Source organism: Belonocnema kinseyi, chromosome 5 (assembly GCF_010883055.1).
Source record: "Belonocnema kinseyi isolate 2016_QV_RU_SX_M_011 chromosome 5, B_treatae_v1, whole genome shotgun sequence".
Lineage (NCBI taxonomy): Eukaryota > Metazoa > Arthropoda > Insecta > Hymenoptera > Cynipidae > Belonocnema > Belonocnema kinseyi.
The window spans coordinates 63,004,943-63,018,461 of record NC_046661.1 but is presented as its reverse complement, the minus strand read 5'-3'; the positions used below and the strand labels follow the sequence as shown (position 1 = coordinate 63,018,461).

The following is a 13,519-nucleotide window of genomic DNA, read 5'->3' as shown; positions in this document are numbered from 1 at the left end:
AGAAGTAGATTTTTTTTAATTTCATAGTTAACAGCCTAAAACATAATAATTCGGAATCTACGGGTTTCGATGACTTCAGATATCTAACTTTTTTTTTTAATGTTTAAAATTGGAATCATTAGAACGTTTCTCGTAAATGGAATGAGATACGCCAAAAAAGACAACATTTTTGAATTCTACTAGAAAATTGTATATCAGTATATAAGTTATAATTATAAATAAGTATAATGAGAAAATTCATCAATTAAAAAAAAGTGTTAATAATTTGAAGAGAAATTTGAAAAGGGAGACCGGATTAGCCACGACCAATTACTGTAAATAACTCTGCCTGCCCGGTACGTGACGAATACAAAAGGAACATTATATTACCGTCGCACCACTCTTAAAACTACCACTAAAAGGATCTTGAAAAGGACCCAAATCTCTCAAACTATCTCCGAGACTATTTTGTTTCAAATCGACTTTGTTTATAGACTCAAATGGGCCAAGCTATTACGCTAAAGAAAACTCAAAGATTTCTTTCGGTAGGGTATGGTCTAAAACATTTTTTTATTAATTCAGAGATAGAAATCTCTGAGTATATTCTAAAGATTCTCTAGGGACAGAGAAGCTCAGAGAAATTCTCTGCAGGCACTCAGGTAGATATATTTAAAGGTCCAGGTAGCTCTTTTACATGTTTTAAAGGCTTTAAAATGTCCTTTCCGAAATTAAAATAGAAATACGATCATAAATAACAAGCAGAGAGGCTGAAATTGAAATAAGAATTCGATAAAAAATAACAAGCAGAGAGGCTATATCAATAGAGTAGCCGACACTTAGAGTTCTGAGCCGGTTATATTACTTTGAGAACGAGAATGAGAATATTACCGAGAATATAACCGAGAAATAAATTCTCTGAGAATTTGAGAGAATCTCAGAATTTATTTTAATTAATAGAAAATTGCATTTTCCCTACCGAAAGAAATCTTGGAGTTTTCTTTAGAGAAATAGCTTGGCCCATTTGAGTCTATAAACAAAGTCGACTTGAAACAAAATAGTCTCGGAGATAGTTTGAGAGATTTGGGTCCTTTTCAAGATCCTTTTAGTGGTCGTTTTAAGAGTGATGCGACGGTAATATGTTCCTTTTCTATTCGTCACGTACCGGACGGGCAGAGTTATTTACAGTAATTGGTCGTGGCTAATCCGCTCTCCCTTTTCAAATTTCTCTTCAGATTATTAACACTTTCTTTTCAATTGATGAATTTTCTCATTATACTTATTTATAATTATAACTTATATACTGATATACAATTTTCTAGTTGAATTCAAAAATGTTGTCTTTTTTGGCGTATCTCATTCCATTTACGAGAATCGTTCTATTAATTCCAATTTTAAGCATTAAAAAAAAGTTAGATATCTGAAGTCATCGAAACCCGTAGATTCCGAATTATTATGTTTTAGGCTGTTAACTATGAAATTAAAAAAATCTACTTCTAAATTTTAATCCGAAAACTTAACAAAACACCCTTAAGTGTCGGCTACTCTATTGAGATAGCATCTCTGCTCGTTATTTATGATCGTATTCTTATTTCAATTTCGGAAAGGATATTTTAAAGCCTTCAGACCATTTAAACGAGCTTCCTGGACCTTTAAAAATATCTACCTGAGTGCCTGCGGAGAATTTCTCTGAGCTTCTTTGACCTAAAGAATTTTTAGTATATACTCAAAGATTCTTTTCGGTAGGGCGAACATGCGAACGGACGTCCCCGCACACTTTTTTTGTTTTTTTTTTTTATCAACATTTTTTTGATATCGCTAACGTGCGTGTATATTTATAGGTTATGTGTTTTACAATTCAGCCGAGCGTTACTTCCAAACTACACAATATTTTTGGCCGAAAACTTTGGACTTACAGATAAACATAGTAACTGATCTCCCGGAACTAACCTTGTTTGCAGCCAATCAAAAAAGTTTATTTCATAAATAATTTCCAGATTATTGGAAAGGCAGATGAAAAACGACGTAACCCAGTGGGCACAAAATTTGGCGATGTCTTTACGACATCTTTGTGGCATCTTTACAACTTTTCAACATCCTATGTCCATGTCAATTCGGTGCTTTGCGATAGCGTAAAGCATCGTCAGATCATACGACTTATTTACGGTATCGTGAAGACACCTTAACGGCATGGACATAGGCTGTCATGAAGTTGTCGTAAAGACGTCGCCAAATGTTGTGCCCACTGGGAACCTCAAAATAATGCATATGCATAACATTTTTATTTAGCACAATACATTTTTTTGTTATGCCCCAGAAAAGAGTCTGGGGACGTCCCTTATGATATTTTATAGCATCTCCGAATTTAGTCTGTAGAAATTTTCATTTGTGGAAAAAAGCCTAAGAAACTGTAAGTATTACATACCCTTAAAAGGACCATTAAAAGGACCCAAATCTCTTAGACTATCTCAGAAACTAAATAATTAAAATTGACTCTGCTTATAGAATCAAATGGGCCAGGCTATTTCGCTTGAGAATACTCGGAGATTTCTATTGGTAGGGTTATAAAAAAAAGTTTGGTCTCGTGCTATTGATACTGTTGCTTGATCCTCGGGGTGCAGACATCTTGCCAGCTGACGCCACAACATGATATAGCTCGTTGATATTTGAGGTTGTGTTGATTTTGGATCGTTCTCATAAATTCTCAAAGAATCCAAAGAATTTATCGCTGCGGTTATATTTGTGGTAACATTCTCATTCTCCTTGCCGTTCGCAAAGTAACATAACCGACTCAGAACTCTACGTAGAGTAGAGATACAAAATGTGTCCAGATTGTATTCTGAACACGGCCCTTTAATTGGGACAGAGTGCAGTGCACTCCGGCATTGCACTGAAACACAGGTGTTCCTTTGCCGTAATCATCATGCGATTGGGTAATACCCGTTGCACATAACCATTGTGATGATACCTGCTCGATCCTGTTTATCATACGGACCGATTGCATGAGTTGACAGGTAGTGTAGAGTAGTTGTTATTAATAAATTCTACGAAAATTGGTAACGTGAATTTACAATAAAAAAGTGCAATAATGGCCCTAAAATCAGCCAAAATACAACGTTCTTCAAAGTATTCAGATTGCCGAGATTAAGATAGCCGATCATCAAATTATTTTAATCTAAAACTGATTAAAGGTAACCTAACTTATAAAACACAATTTCACTTTAATATTCAGGTCAAAATTTCGAATTCGATACAGTAAACATCCCGTAGTTTGATAAAATTTATTCCGATATTGACATGGTTTGACACATCATATATAACTCGTAAAAAAATTATTCAGGTTACCTATTTTTGTGATATAGCTTCTTATAAAAGTATGTAGAACAAACTGGCTGTTGCAAGCGCAATTAATTTTGGTGGATATTGGTCCCGTTGATTAGAAGAATAATAGTTTACAACACACATCTGCTTTTCTTTCTCTTTTATTACCATTATTATTCTTCGGAGACAGTTTTCATTTCTAAATATTTTGTTAATAAACTCCATTCGTAATTTCTTTGTCAAATTATTTTCTTTTATGTTTCTTTTACCATTAATAGACTACACTATACTTAAAGTAAATAAAAAGAATACGGTTAACAAAAGTGTATGTACATATTAAAATACCCGGTAAGAAGCCTTGCATTAAAAAGTATTAGAAAATTTGAATCCCTAAGAATGCGGTTTCTGCCCTTAGTTTTTTAATTCTCATTAGGCGGCGAAAATTATACGATTTCAATCCCTTTTAAAGCCGATCGGAGCTATCAGACGTAACCTCGAATACATTAAAAACACAATTTTCGTTTGAAGCATTAGAACGCGCTCTAAAAGCATGAAATTTGCTAAATCTAGTAGAATTGTATGTCAAAAAAACATTTCTTTATCGTCAAATGTTCGCTTTGCTCAAATATTATCAATTGAAAAAATATAAAATCATGATAAAAAATTGAAAAAAATTATTTTTCGCCAGAACCTTCTGTGCGAAAATCGATCCTGACATCGTAAAATGACCGACGCTATGTTTTAAAAAGCTTTTTGCCTGATTATTATTCGAAAAACAGTAAATAAATGTAGCAAAATTTGCTAAATTAAAAGGGATTCAAATTTGTCTAATTCTTGGTTGCTTTGTGGTATTTATTGAAATATTGTCAGTGCTAGGTACAGAAAGGGATTATATTTGAAAACTAACTTCAACTACCGTGGATATTCAAAACGGGAGGACAAAAACGGGATCCAGAAGTATTCAATATTTCTCACGTTACCACTGAATGAATGAAATTTTTCAATACTTTTTAATGCAAGTCTTTTTACCAGGTTTACTCATTATTATTCTCCCTGTAAAAAGGAGAGCATTGAAGTAGATTATACGGCATTAAAAAAATCTACATTTCATTACCTATAAATCTAAACAAATTTAGTTTTTGTCCGAATGCGTTTCTTGGCATTCGACAGTTTTCGTTCGAATCACTTTTAATTCTGCACAAAAATGATGGCATTAGAGTTGGTTCTTTTTTGTACCATTGATTTAATGCCACTAAATGCAGTTGAATACCGATATCAGTTGAATGCAATGCAATGCCTTCAGTGATCGGGGCACAGCACGGATCCAATGCCGTTTCAAATAATTCGAACGCCATTTAATGCTTTTTCTGGTCGGATATATCGAATAAAATCAATGCATTCCAATGCCGTTAAATAGCCATTCCGACGTAAACGGATTTTTTTATATTTATAGGAATCAAATTGTACAATTGTTTAAGTATAAATATATCCTAACTACTGTATTAAAATTAAATGGTGTTTTCCTTTTTATTTTCTCATAACTTCAGAAGACGCTGGCCGCTTTATTTTGTGTACCCGCAAAATATTCATAACCCTGCCGATAGAAATCTCAGAGTATTCTCAGACCTGCTGTTTCGATTTGAATGGTTTATTCTCAGATATAGTCGGCGAGATTTGGGTCCTATTTAAGGTTCTTTTAGAGGTGCTTTTAAGGGTGATGCGACGGTCATATAATGGTCCTATTGTATTCGTCACTTACCGGGGCGATCGTCTTTTCCTCCACGGCTACTTGCGGAACTTTCCCCTTCCGTTGGATTCGAAGTTGCTTCAGGCCCTCTTTGGATTCTTTGAGAGTTTTTGAGAACGATCCAAAATCAACACAACCTCAAACATCGACTAGCTATATCACGGTGTGGTGTCAGCTGGCAAGATGTCTGCCGCCCGAGGGGACGGTAATATAATGTTCCTTTTGTATTCGTTACGTACTGGGCGGGCAGAGTTATATACAGTAGTTGGCCGTAGTTAACCCGACTCTCCGTTTTTAAATTTCTCTTCAAATGATTAACACTTTTTTTTACTTGATGAATTTTCTCATTATACTTATTTATAATTATAACTTATATACTAATATACAATTTTCTAGTTGAATTAAGAAATGTTGTCTTTTTTGGCGTATCTCATTCCATTTACGAGAAACGTTCTATTAATTCCAATTTTAAGCATTAAAAAAATAGTTAGATATCTGAAGTCATCAAAACCCGTAGATTCCGAATTATTATGTTTTAGGCAGTTAACTATGAAATGAAAAAAAATCTACTCCTAAATTTTAATCCGAAAGCTTAACAAAGGAGCTTTGAGTTTCGGCTAATCTATTGAGATGGGCGCACTCGAATTGAGCCAATAGCCAACCCCCTTACCTTTCTAGATCTGAATTGAGTCAAGCGGTCAGGTAGTAGTTTTCAGTCATCCTGAATTGAACCAAAAGGGTATGAAACATACTTGAGTGAAGGTGTCGAGCCTTGCCACTTAAATAATTTGATTTAAAATATTTAATTTTTATTTTAAATATATTTTTTACCCATTTTTCACACAATTTAAACATGGGGAAAATTCATCGAATTTTCTATTATTAAGTTATAATTAAACAGTAAAAGTCCGAAACATATAAGGCAAATGTGTAATTAAATAATCTGATTTACTGCTTCTTTTTCCTAAAAGTATAAACACAATATATGGTAATATTTATTAATAATTCCTTAGACAAAAAACATGACATAAAAATTCATAATACTTCGCAGATTGTTAAATGACATCTTTGCTGACTTTTCGATAGATATCCGTTTTACTTGATTCAAAAATAAAAGAATCTTTTTTCCAGCTTCACTTACACAAAAAGAGATTTTTAGCAGAAATGATGAAAGTTAATAAATAATTCGTTATTTTAAAAGCAAGTTTTATAAACAAATATCAGCATCAGGTATTTTTGATGGAATAAATCAAGTTTTTTTTAATAAAGTCGATCACAAATTATTGTACAATTATTGTAAACAACAATTGTTTAAACAAATTTTGATGATTTTATGTATTTATAAATAGAATTTTTAAAAGAATTAAAAAAATCATTTGAAATTTGAGAACATTTGAAAATTTTTTTAATAAAATGTAGCTTTTTTAGCATTGTGAAATAAATTTGTTAAGCTGTTTAAGACTTTTGAGAGGTTTCAAGATGATACCATTTTTACATTCTCGTCAAAGAAGGTATTAGATTTGTGTAAAATTTGACCCTTCAGTTTTTGTCAATTGTCCACGCTTTGAGACCCCCTGATTCTGAAAAACAGGTTCTTACGAATGCGTCTGTGTGCATGTCATATGTTTGTATGTATGTCTATCTGTGAACAAGATAACTTTAAAAAAATCCATTAAATTGGCCTTTGGTACACTCGTTTAGTGTGCTAAACTAAGGGTCAAGTTCGTTAGTTAGCCATTTTGGATAAAAATGCAAAAAGTGGTTACATTTCGAAAAACTTTAAGACCACTTATTCTGACATTCAAAAGTTCTCTGTACGGTTATTCATAGTGTTTAAAAAGTCGAACAATTTATCCAAATGACTTTTTCCATAAAATCAAAAATTACCAGAGTTATAAGATTTACAAAATTACAAAAAACACGAAAATGAACATTTTATGCCAAATAACGCACGATATGAAAAAAAGTCAAGAGGAGAAAATTCTTGCTTTTTGAATTCCCTAGAAGATTATCATAACAACTTTTTGAATTTTCTTGAAAAATGCAAAATTCTAATTTTGACAACACACAAAATAATGAAAAATCCGAAAATTCCATTATTCGGCCAAACTGTGCAAAATACAGTAAAAGACGATAAAACAAAAATTGTTCATTTAAAAAAGATCTACAAATTTGTTATTAACTACTTTCTGATAGGATGCGTGTTATTGGCTTTAATAATGAAAAACAGCATTAACAGTTAAAAAATTTGCCCGCTGCATGGGCACATTCTTAACACAATGTTTTTTTTTCAATTTCTTTTTCATCGCGTGTGTGGGGTTTCAAAAAGATAAATTTTTTATGTTTTTAATACTATTTTTTACGTTTAAAAAAATAAACAGAACTATCAGAAAATTATTCATGACAAATCATTTTTACATTTTCATCAGAGAAGGTATTAGATTTGTGTAACATTTGACGACTCTCCTCAGTTTTGGTCAAATGTCCACGTTTTGAGACCCCCTGAATCCGAAAAATAGGTTTTTACGAATGTGTCTGTCTGTCGGTCTGTCTGTATGTATGCCTATCTGTCTGTGAGCATGATAACTTTTGAAAAAATCATTCTATCAGATTGGCCTCTGGTACACTCTTTTAGTGTCCGAAACTGAAGGTCAAGTTTGTTAGCCAGTTATTTTGGATATAAAATTCAAAAAGTGAGCGCATTTTGAATATTTTTGAGACCACTTTTTTCAAAATTCAAAAATTTTCTGTATGGATTTTTATAGTATTCAAAAAGTTGAATAATTTATCCACATGACTTTTCTCAAAAAACCAAAAATTAACAGAGTTAAAGTATTTACAAAATTTCACAAAACACACGAAAATGAACCTTTTAAGCCAAATAACGAACGATATGTAAAAAAGACAAGAGAAGAAAAAGTTTGATTTCTAAATGCCCTACAAGATTATTGTAACAATTTTTTGAATTTTCTTGAAAAATCAAAAATTCTAATTTTGACAGCATACAAAATAATGGAAAATCCAACAATTACATTTTTTCTTGCAACAATTTCACAGTATTTCAAATGATCTATATAGGTATATATATCATTTAGAAGTTAAAAAAGGCTGCTCAGAAGACCGTACGCGGAAAGTTTAAATCATAAAAAAATTAGAAATGAGCAAATTCACTTTATGGAAAAACGATTAAAGTTGCAATAAAATGTTTAATAAAATTTTTTTTAAAGAATGCGCATTTTTTCAAACGAGACAATGAAACTACGTCTGTTTTAATACCAATGTAAGTCATGAACTATAATAATTTACATTTATGGGAATGATATAAAAGTTCAGGGATAAACTCGAGTGCGAAGCACGACATACGTGATGAGAATGTGTTCGTTAAAGCCGAAGGAGCTTTAACAAAAGAGAATTTACAATTATAAAATTCCTGTTGTCGATGCTTTCACCTTTAGTTTTTAAAAGTCTATGCTTCTCAGAGCCTTGAGTATCTTTAGCATATACTCTGAGATTTCTATCGTTAGGGAGGTACGACAAAAAGGATAACATTTGTTAATTCTACTCGAAAATTGTATATTAGTATATAAGTTACAATTATAAATAAGTATAATGAAAAAATTCACCAATTAAAAAAAAGTGTTAATGCTCTACCGATAGAAATCTCAGAGTATATGCTGGGTCCAGGTAGCTCCTTTAAATGTTCTAAAGGCTTTAAAATGTCCTTTCCAAAATTGAAATGAAAATACGATCATAAATAACATCAGAGAGGTTGAAATTGAAATAAGAATTCTATCGCAAATAACAAGAAGTAGAGCTTTGGGTTCATTTTTTCCCTGTTTTGCTAATATGTTCGTAAAAATTAATTTTTTCTATATATGCCCTTACGATAGAAATTTTAGAGTATATGCCAAAGATCTTCAAGCCCCTGAGAAGCTCTGAGAAATTTTCCGCAGGCACACAGGTAGATATATTTAAAGGTCCAGGTAGCTCTTTCAAATGTTTTAAAGGCTTTAAAATGTCCTTTCCGAAATTGAAATAGAAATACGATCATAAATAACAAGCAGAGAGGCTGAAATTGAAATCTACGGATCTACGGATGTCGATGATTTCAGATATCTAACTTTTTTTTTTAATGCTCAAAATTGAAATTAATACAACGTTTCTCGTAAATGAAATGAGATACGCCAAAAAAGACAACATTTTTGTATTCAAATAGAAAATTTATATTAGTATATAAGTTATTATCAATAAGTATAATGAGAAAATTCATCAATTGAAAAGAAAGTGTTAATAATTTAAAGAGAAATTTAAAAAGGGAGAGTCGGATTAGCGACGGCCAACTTCTGTAAATAACTTTGCCCGCCCGGTACGTGACGAATACAAAAGGAACATTATATTACCGTCGCACCACTCTTAAAAGGACCAATAAAAGGACCCAAATTTCAGACTATCTCAGAGATTAAATCATTCAAATCGACTAGGCTTATAGACTCAAATGGGCCAGGCTATTTCGACTGAGGATACTCTAAGATTTCTATCGGTAGGGTAGTATTCTTGTACGTGGGGAGTGCGACGAGCAACCTCCAGGAGATTGTTAATATTTACAAAGCATGCAAACTTTTGACTGGCTTCGTGCACATGCGCATTGCTGTTGTTGTGTCATGTGTTATTCCCCCGTTAAAAAGGCCTGAGCCCCACTCTAGTATCTTGCATTTCGAACCAAATTTCAGTCAGTGGACTGGGGATAACACGTGACATGACAACATCAATGCACATGTGCACAGTAGCGATCAATGTTTGTATGCTTGGCAAATATTAACGACGTCTTGGAGCTTGTTTCTCTCACATCTGCCCACCAAACATTTGGGGTTCTGAATTATTATGTTTACGCTCTACCGAAAAGAATCTTTGAGTATATACTAAAAATTCTTTAGGTCAAAGAAGCTCAGAGAAATTCTCCGCAGGCACTCAGGTAGATATTTTTAAAGGTCCAGGAAGCTCGTTTATATGGTCTGAAGGCTTTAAAATATCCTTTCGGAAATTGAAATAAGAATACTATCACAGATAACAAGCAGAGAGGCTATCTAAATAGAGTAGCCGACACTCAAGGGTCCTTTGTTAAGCTTTCGGATTAAAATTTAGAAGTAGATTTTTTTAAATTTCATAGTTAACAGCCTAAAACATAATAATTCGGAATCTACGGGTTTCGATGACTTCAGATATAGACTTTTTTTTAATGCTTAAAATTGGAATTAATAGAACGATTCTCGTAAATGGAATGAGATACGCCAAAAAAGACAACATTTTTGAATTCAACTAGAAAATTGTATATCAGTATATAAGTTATAATTATAAATAAGTGTAATGAGAAAATTCATCAATTGAAAAGAAAGTGTTAATAATTTGAAGAGAAATTTAAAAAGGGAGAGCGGATTAGCCACGACCAACTACTGTAAATAACCCTGCCCACCCTGTACGTGACGAATACAAAAGGAACATTATATTACCGTCGCACCACTCTTGAAAGGACCACTAAAAGGATCTTGAAAAGAAACTAAATCTCTCAAATTATCTCCAAGACTATTCTGTTTCAAATCGACTTTGTTTATAGACTCAAATGGGCCAGGCTATTTCGCTGAAGAAAACTCAGAGATTTCTTTCGGTAGGGCGGCTGTTAATTTTGAAGTTAAAAAAATCTATTTCTAAATGATAATCCGAACGCTTCACAAAGGACCCTTAGTGAGTGTCGGTTACTCTATTGAGATAGCCTATCTGCTTGTTATTTATGATCGAATTCTTATTTCAATTTCAGCCTCTCTTCCTGCGGAGAATTTCTCAGAGCTTCTCAGAGCCTGCGAATCTTCAGTATATATTCCGAGATTTTTATCGGTAGGGTATCCATTTCGGAAGATTCAATGACAAACACTTAAAACAAAATTCACCTTGGTGGCCACTAAATATATTTTGTTATGACACATGCCTGATTTCAGCCCTGTTCCACGCCTACAAAGCGTGCCTAAAGTTCTAATTTTACTCCCTAGGGAGTAAAAATGACGTGAGAGGTGAATAATGAAAATTGTAAATCTATGAGCTCGTATTTTACAACAATCAACCTACTCACCGTAAAAACTGTAAGGAAATTTTGGTTCCGAATAATTGAATGTTTCGGTAGTTTATGGAAAGTTACCATTGAAAAAAACTACAATAAAAAAAGTTACCATAGTTAGCATAGCCAGCCTGAACTGGGTGTATTAGACCCGGACGACATTTGCGGTTCGCTACATAGTTTCAGTTTTGTGAAAATATTTATAGTATAGTAATATGTTGAATTCATCTTATTAATTTTACAGTATTCATTTTTGTGAGACTTTTAGTTATAATCTAAAATCATAAAAATCCCGATACGTTAATAAGAACTATAGATATTGAAGTCTAGGCTGAGAGGGTTGAGTTCCTATAAATTACCTGTAATATTACCATAAATCCCCCCCAAATATTATGCATTTCCGGAAATTTGTAACAATGTTTAAAATTGAATTTTGGGTAATTTTTTATAATTTACCATACTTAACTGTAAAATCACAATGTATGACCGAAAATTTACATTAAATTTCAGGAAATTCATAGACATCTACATTTTATTTTGGTCAATTTATGGTAAGTGACCATAAATTAACCTTAAAATTACCCTAAATCATGCTTCCTTTATTTGAAATCTAATATGGACTGTAATCGTCCCTGATACAGGTTTCTGATAGAACTTTCTTTCCGAAAATTTCCACATTTTACAGATCCTTTCCGAAATCTGCATCCGAAATTCTATCCAAAACTGTATCACCATTTTCTTTCGGAATCTTTCTGAACTTATCAGAAAGTGTCCCTGTGGTATCTTTTCGTTTTTCCCGATCTTTTCCGAAATTGTCCCGCGTGCATTTTTGTCAGTTTCTATAAGAGTTCATCGGAAAACTAAATTATGTAATATTGTGAAATAAATATTGCTTAATAGAACTTGATATGTAATTATTATGCAATTGTAACTAAACTTTTAAAATGAAAATATATTGAAGGATTGGAAAGTAAACAGTTATTCATTTAATAAATTTCGAAATTTAATCATTTGATTAATTAAATAATTTTTTCCAAATTATAACTGCCTAATAATTTTGATAGTAAAGTAGTGAAAAAATGTTGGATAAAAGGAATTATTTTTCAAACCTTCTTTAAGCAATTGTTTTGTTTGTTCAAATTAATATTATTAATTTTTTAATAATAATAATTTGCAAAAACAAAATAATATACATTATTATTAATATTAAGAATAATTATTATTAATGATTAATAATTTATGATAGCATCTGATGAGAATAAACGGGACATTTCAGAAAGATTCTGAAAAAATCTGAAAAGAATATTTTGCTGACTGTTTCTGAATCTTATTAGAAATTTCCTTTTAGAACCTATCCGATTTTTTGGGCAGGGTATGACTGTCTTTCGAGTAATGTCTGAAATCATCCATTTGTTATAAAAATTCCCTCTTCTCCCCCTAGGTGCATAGTATGGGAATCATACACAAGAAAGAAGACTTCTCTTTGTTAAATATTCGTATAATTTGAAACTAAGTAAAAGGAGTGTGTATACAAAGACTGCTCGTCTACCACTCCTTCTCTCATTCCCCGTTCATCTCATTCTCACGCTTTTCGCCTGAGGTGGCGCCACTAACCGCACCGCAATTTAAATTTAATGTACGTAATTATAAAAATAATAATCCTACAATCGGCCATCCTGGATGGTCATCCGCCTCGGATGACTAAGAAACCCAAGGTTTTACATATTCCGCGCAGGAACTCGTCGTCATAGGACCTTCTCCGTCGCCAACTCTCTTAACGTCATAAGTATCGTTTGACTTAACTTTAGTTATCTGATACGAACCCTGAAATTTAGCTCGTAATTTTCGACCGGGTTTCATCTGGGTGAGCTTGATCGCAACGAGATCTCCCACAGCATATTTGAAAGGTGCTCGGCGACGTAAATTGTAAGTTTTTCTGTTTTCCTCCTGAATTTTCCCTATTTGCAGCTTTGCCTGTTGGCTTAGATCATCTCTGGATTCTTCAAACTGATGCTGCCACTCTTCCTCCAAGATTTCTCTCAACTGTAGATCATCTGAGCGACGCATTTCAACTCCCGTAAGCAATCGGAAAGGAGTCATTCCGATACTTCGATGAAAGGTTGAATTTAGCGCTTGTTGAAGCTTATTTACATGCTGGTACCATTTTCCAGGATTCTCAAGGGACATTTTTGTCAAAATCGGAATAATCACACGATTGATATGTTCAATTTGACCGTTCGCTCTCGGAAATCCAGTCGTTATTCGATGATGCTGGATCCTCTCTTGATTGCAGTATTCTTGGAACTCTTGAGAGGTGAAGGCCGTTCCACGATCGGATATTATCCGTACTGGACTCCCAAAGATGAACT

General features: G+C 32.9%; 1 protein-coding gene across 4 annotated transcripts in view; it reads left to right on the top strand.

Annotated features, from left to right (window-relative positions):
• Positions 1-2,646: 2,646 nt before the first annotated feature.
• The window catches only part of LOC117172735 (zinc finger protein ztf-16), a 202,389-nt gene continuing 191,516 nt past the window's right edge, over positions 2,647-13,519 (top strand). For 2 of the 4 annotated variants that reach the window (XM_033360909.1, XM_033360906.1), the window contains exon 1: positions 2,647-2,990. The gene's annotated coding sequence lies outside the window, so the exon portion shown is untranslated. Of the gene's footprint in view, positions 3,168-13,519 lie in introns of all 4 variants that reach the window. The other 2 variants (XM_033360908.1, XM_033360907.1) reach the window with 2 other exon arrangements.